The sequence below is a fragment of the Eumetopias jubatus genome, unplaced genomic scaffold, assembly GCF_037043125.1.
Source record: "Eumetopias jubatus isolate StellerSeaLion01/CBP00866 unplaced genomic scaffold, mEumJub1_p1.0 scaffold_2, whole genome shotgun sequence".
NCBI lineage: Eukaryota > Metazoa > Chordata > Mammalia > Carnivora > Otariidae > Eumetopias > Eumetopias jubatus.
The window spans coordinates 111,490,862-111,496,861 of NW_028274808.1; the positions used below are offsets into that span (position 1 = coordinate 111,490,862).

Below are 6,000 nucleotides of genomic sequence, written 5' to 3' on the forward strand. Positions count from 1 at the left end.
TAGTGTTCAAAAGTTCATACATTGATGTGTCTGTTACCCATTTGTATGTCTTCTTCAGAGAAGTGTCTTTTCATATCTTCTGCCCATTTTTTGACTTGATTATTTATTTTTTGGGTGTTGAGTTTGAGAAGTTCTTTATAAATCTTGGATACCAGCTCTTTATCTGTAGTGTCATTTGCAAACATCTTCTCCCATTCTGTGGGTTGCCTCTTTGTTTTGTTGACTGTTTCCTTTGCTGTGCAGACACTTTTTATCTTGATGAACTCCTGGGTATTTACCCCAAAGACACGGATGTAGTGAAAAGAAGGGCCATATGCACCCCAATATTCATAGCAGCAATGTCTGCAATAGCCAAACTGTGGAAAGAGCCAAGATGCCCTTCAACAGATGAATGGATAAAAGAAGATGTGGTCCATATATAGAATGGAATATTACTCAGCCATCAGAAAGGATGAATACCCAACTTTTGCATCAACATGGATGGGACTGGAGGAGATTATGCTAAGTGAAATAGTCAAGCAGAGAAACTCAATTATCATATGGTTTCACTTATTTATGGAACATAGGAATAGCACGGAGGACATTAGGAGAAGGAAGGGAAAAATGGGGGGGGGAATCAGAGGGAGAGACGAACCATGAGAGACTATGGACTCTGAGAAACAAATAGGGTTTTAGAGGGGAGGGGGGATTGGTTAGCCCAGTGATGGGTATTAAGGAGGGCACGTACTGCATGGAGCACTGGGTGTTATACGCAAACAATGGATCCTGGATCACCACATCAAAAACTAATGATGTATTTTGTATGGTGACTAACATAACATAATAAAATTAAAAAAAAAACCTAGAAATAAAAATAGTTTTTTCAAAAAAAAAAAACAAGTTCATACATTCAGAGATATGGGAATAGGAATAATGTCCATAAACAGTTCATCAATGTAAGCACAGGAATTCAGGGCTATAAGATTTGTTATGTATGAGTTTAGTTTGATTTCATTTGCATATAATATGACTTAATTTGGTTTGATTTGGCTTAGCTTGGTTTGGTTTTGTTAGTATCATTGGTTTTGGAGAGGTAAGCTGAGGATGCTGGGAAGGGGGCCTTGACCTGAGTAGAACAGTCAATGTCTTGAGGATCTACCGGACTCAATGGGTAATAAATTTTAAAAAAAAAGTAATATCCACACAGTTCTTTAAGACTCTTCAAACTAAAAAAGAAAAAAAAAAGAAGTATTTAAAAAGGATGATGAATATATAGGCCTTTCTTGTCTTATTGTACTTTATTGTATTTTGCAGATATTGTGTTTTTTACAGACTGAAGGTTTGGGTAACTCTGTGTTAAGCAAATATTGGCACCGTTTTTCCAACAGCATTTTCTCGCTTCATGTCTTGGTGTGACATTTTGATAATTCCAGCAATATTTCAAACTTTTTTCATTATTATTACATTTGTTATGGTGATCTGTGATCAGTAATTTTTAATATTACTATTATAATTGTTCATGGGGACCACAAACCACATCCATATAGGATAACAAGCTTAATTGATAAATGTGGTATGTGTTGTGACTGCTCCACCAATCTGCTGTCCCTCTGTCTCTCTCCCTCTCCTCAGGCCTCTCTAATCCCTGAGACACAATAATATTGAAGTTAGGCCAATTAATAACCCTACAATCACCTCTAAATGTTCAAATGAAAGGAAAAGTCACACATCTCTCACTTCCAATCAAAGGCTAGAAATGATTAAGGTTAGTGAGGAAGGCATGTCAAAAGCTGAGCTAGGCAGAAAGCTAGGTCTTTCACACCAAATCATTAGCCAAGTTGTGAATGCAAAGTAAAAGTTCTTGAAGGAAATTAAAAATGCTACTCTAGTAAATGTACAAATGATAAGAAAGCAAAACAACCTTATCACTGATATGGACAAAGTTTCAGTGGTCTGGATAGATCATACCAGTTACAACATTTTCTTAAGCCAAAGCCTAATCCAGAGCAAGGCCCTAGCTTTCTTCAATTCTGTGAAGGCTGAGAAAGGTGAGGAAGCTACAGATGAAAAATTTGAAGCTAGTAGAGGTTGGTTCATGCGTTTGAAGACAAGAAGTCATCTCCATAACCTACAAGTGCAAGGTGAAGCAGCAAATGCTGATGTAGAAGCTGCAGCAAGTTATCTAGAAGATCTGACTAAGATCATCAATGGAGTTGGTTTCATTGAACAACAGATTTTCAATATAGATAAAACAGTCTTCTATTTTTTTGGAAAAAGATGCCATCTAGGTCTTTCATAGCTAGAGAGGAGAAGTCGGTGCCTGGCTTCCAAAGCTTCAGAGGACAGGCTGACTCTCTCATTAGAGGCTGATGCATCTGGGTGATCTTAAATTGAAGCCATTGCTCATTTAACATTCCAAAAATCCTAAGACCCTTAAGAACTATGCTAAATCTATTCTGCTTGTACTCTATAAATGGAAGAAGGAAGCCTGTATGACAGCACATCTGTTTACAACATGGTTTACTGAATGTTTTAAGCTCATTGTTGAGAACCACTGCTCAGAAAGAAATATTCCTTTCAAAATGTTACTGCTCATTGACAATGCTCCTGGTCAGCCAAGAGCTCTGATGGAGATGGACAATGAGATTGATGTTGTTTTCATGCCTGCTAAGACAACATCCATTCTACAGCCCATGGATCAAGACTTTCGAGGCTTATGATTTAAAAAATACATTTCATAAGGCTATAGCTGCCATAGATAGTGAATCCTCTGATGGATCTAGGCAAATAAATTGAAAACTCTCTGGAAAGAATTTACCATTCTAGATGCCAGTAAGAACATTTGTGATTGAGGGGGAATGATGAAAGTATCAACAGAAACAGGAGTTTGGAAGAAGTTGATTCCAACCCTCATGGATGACTGTGAGGGGCTTAAGATTTCAGTTGAGGAAGTTAACCACACATGGGGTGGAAATAGCAAGAGAACTAGAATTAAATGTGAAGCCTGAAGATGTGACTGAATTGGTGCAATCTCAGGATCAAACTTGAGTGGATGAGGAGTTGATTCTTATGGATGAGCAAAGAACATGGTTTCTTGAGATGGAAACTACTCCTGGTGGAAACGCTATGAAAATTGTTGCAATGACAACAAAGGACTTAGAATATTATGTAAACTTAGTTGATAAAGCAGTTGCAGGGTTTAAGAGGATTGACTCCAATTATGAAAAAGTTTTACTATGGGTAAAATGCTATCAAATACCTTCACATGCTTCAGAGAAAACACTCATGAAAGGAAGAGTCCATCAATGTGGCAAACTTCATTGTCAGCTTATTTTAAGAAATTGCCACAGCCTCCCTGACCTTCAGCAAGCCCCACCGTAATCAATCAGCAGCCATCAACATCTAGGCAAGACCCTCCACCAGAAAAAGATTAGGATTCACTGAAAGCTCAGGTGATGGTTAGCACTTTTTTATCAATAAAGTATTTTAATTAAGGGATGTACATTGTTTTTTAGACGATGGTATTGCACACTTAATAAACTATAGTACTGTGTAAACATCTCCGAGGTGTGCCTATAGACAATCAACACTGTAGTTCAGTAGAGCAAGAAAAGATTAGAGTGGTCAGTGTAAATTTCTTACTTAACTATGAAATGGTTGGAATCGTACCTAATGATGCACTGGTTAAAAGTTCATCATTGAGCATACTATGTAAGTACTCTTTTTATGATATGAAGTATATAAAAATTGGTACCAATCACAATAGGGAGATAAAATGTGTAAACAAATACCCACAAGCCATACGATGTCATTAAAAATATCAATAAGGGGAGCTTGGGTGGCTTCGTCAGTTAAGCATCTGCCTTCAGCTCAGGACATGATCCCAGAGTCCTGGGATCGAACCCTGCATGGGGATCCTTGCTCAGAGGGGAGCCTGCTTCTCCTTCTCCCCCTGCTTGTGCTCTCTCTCTCTCTCTTTCTCAAATAAGTAAATAAAATCCTTTTTAAAAAGTATCATTAAATGATACAAACTAAGGATTAAGGGAGTTGAATGAGAGAGAATGATCATTCTCAGTTTATGATAGAGAAGAGACAAAATTTTTTGAGCTGGCTCTTTACTTCTTTACGTTCTCTCATTCGGTCCCCACTCTAACGCATTCTGGCCCATGCCTCCATCAAACTAACATTCCGGCAAACAGCTCATATAAGTACTAACTGCCAAATCAAACCGATAATTCTTTGTTCCATCTGCTATTGCATTCCATAGCATTTGACTCTATTGACTGGTCCCTCCTCATAGGCTTTCTTCTTTCAATGTATGATACAAAATAACTTAGCTTGCTCCAACATCTCTGATAATAGTCTTTCTTTGTTCCCTTTCCTGCCTCCTCTCCCTCTGCTTACCCCTTAAGTATAGAAATTTTCAGGGAGCTCATGCTCATAATCTCCTCCCCTCATTGTGTTGAATCATCTGCGGGACTCAACACTCTCAGATCTACCTATCTCTTCCTTATCTCCATCATTTAAAGACCTCTTTGCTTCTTCTTATGGTGTCCCCTCAGCTTATAATTGTTGCTTCTCTTCTTCCCACTTGAATTCTGTTCACCTTTGAAAGCTCAGATCAAATGCCATCTTCTCTGTGAAGTCAGATCTGTTTGTTTTAGTCATAATTGTTTTCATCTCCACATTTACTTACAAATTCATTTGTATTTTCTACTATAGCACTGTTCTTTCAGATTAGTATAATGGCTGTCTCACTAAAAATGGTTCTTACATAAAATAAATTGCATTATTGTCAAAGCCCAGGATATTTTTAAGGGATTCTGACATTGTATGTAAAATATGCATTCATTATGCTTAATTCTAACCACATTCTCATATGAGATAAACATTCCTAAGCCTAACAGGAACACGGGAGACACTGAGTTTCGTATGTTAATTTGACTGCTGGTCTTTGCCCCAAATGGTTTCCATCGATTTTAAAAAGCATATACTGGCTCTCTGCTCCTCCCCATTTGACAGACAGCTACATCTTCTGGTGCAATGCCAGCTGCATCCCAAGACATGATGTGAAGGTCAGAGTAAACGGGTTTGGCTGTATTGTGTTTCAGGTCACCATCTCTGGCAAAGTGGATATTGTCACCATCAATCACCCTTTCATTGACCTCAACTACATGGTCTACATGTTCTAGTATGATTGCACCCATGGCAAATTCAACAGCACAGTCAAGGCTGAAAACAGGAAACTTGTCATCAGTGGAAAGCCCATCTTTATCTTCCAGGAGCGAGATCCTGCCAGCATCAAATGGGGTGATGCTGATGCTGAGTATGCTGTGGAGTCCACTGGGGCCTTCATCATCATGGGGAGGGCTAGGGCTCTCACTTGAAGGGTGGGGCCAAAAGGGTCATCATCTCTGCCTCTTCTGCTGATGCCCCCGTGTTTGTGATGGGCATAAACCATGAGAAGTATGACAACTCCCTGAAGATTATCAGCAATGTCTCCTGTACCACCAACTGCTTGGCTCCTCTGGCCAAGGTCATCCATGACAACTTTGGCATCCTGGAGGGACTCAGGCTCACAGTCCATGCCATCGCTGCCACCAGAGGACCCTAGATGGCCCCTCTGGGAAGCTGTGGTATGATGGCCAAAGGGCTGCCCAGAACATCATTCCTGCTTCCACTGGTCCTGCCAAGGCTATAGACAAGGTCATCTCTGAGCTGAATGGGAAGGAAGCTCACTGGCATGGCTTTCCATGTCTCCACTCCCAGAGTGTCAGCTGTAGCCTCTAACCTGCCACCTGTGATGTGTAAGAGTGAGGTTCTTGTCTCATGGAGTCAAAGAATGAATCTCACAAAGGAGAGTGAGTAAAGTGATAGAAGTTTATTAAGTGAGGATACAGAAAAAGCTCTCGGGGGTGAGAGAGGTCCCGACAGTGTTGCCACTGAGGCTTTTAGGGATGGTCTTTTCTAGAAAGCTAACCAGGGGACTTAAATCCTTTTAACATCTATATTGATATCACC

The 6,000-nt window shown here is 39.6% G+C and overlaps 1 pseudogene; it reads left to right on the plus strand.

Annotated features, from left to right (window-relative positions):
- Positions 1 to 5,171, plus strand: part of LOC114222672 (large ribosomal subunit protein eL18 pseudogene) — a 105,956-nt pseudogene extending 100,785 nt beyond the window's left edge.
- The last annotated feature ends 829 nt before the right edge of the window (positions 5,172 to 6,000 follow it).